A 581-nucleotide genomic window follows, 5' to 3' on the forward strand; every position below is an offset into this window, starting at 1 on the left:
CCACACATCCGCCTGTTTAACATCGCCGCCTGTTTACCATCGCACCCATTGGGTACGATGGTAGCCGTGCCACACATCCGCCTGTTTACCATCGCACCCATTGGGTACGATGGTAGCCGTGCCACACATCCGCCTGTTTACCATCGCCGCCTGTTTACCATCGCACCCATTGGGTACGATGGTAGCCGTGCCACACATCCGCCTGTTTACCATCGCACCCATTGGGTACGATGGTAGCCGCGCCACACATCCGCCTGTTTACCATCGCCGCCTTGTTTACCATCGCACCCATTGGGTACGATGGTAGCCGTGCCACACATCCGCCTGTTTACCATCGCACCCATTGGGTACGATGGTAGCCGCGCCACACATCCGCCTGTTTACCATCGCACCCATTGGGTGCGATGGTAGCCGTGCCACACATCCGCCTGTTTACCATCGCCGCCTGTTTACCATCGCACCCATTGGGTACGATGGTAGCCGCGCCACACATCCGCCTTTTTACCATCGCACCCATTGGGTACGATGGTAGCCGTGCCACACATCCGCCTGTTTACCATCGCCGCCATGATACATCGCAC

This window comes from Volvox carteri, assembly GCF_000143455.1.
Source record: "Volvox carteri f. nagariensis unplaced genomic scaffold VOLCAscaffold_28, whole genome shotgun sequence".
Taxonomy (NCBI): Eukaryota; Viridiplantae; Chlorophyta; class Chlorophyceae; order Chlamydomonadales; family Volvocaceae; genus Volvox; species Volvox carteri.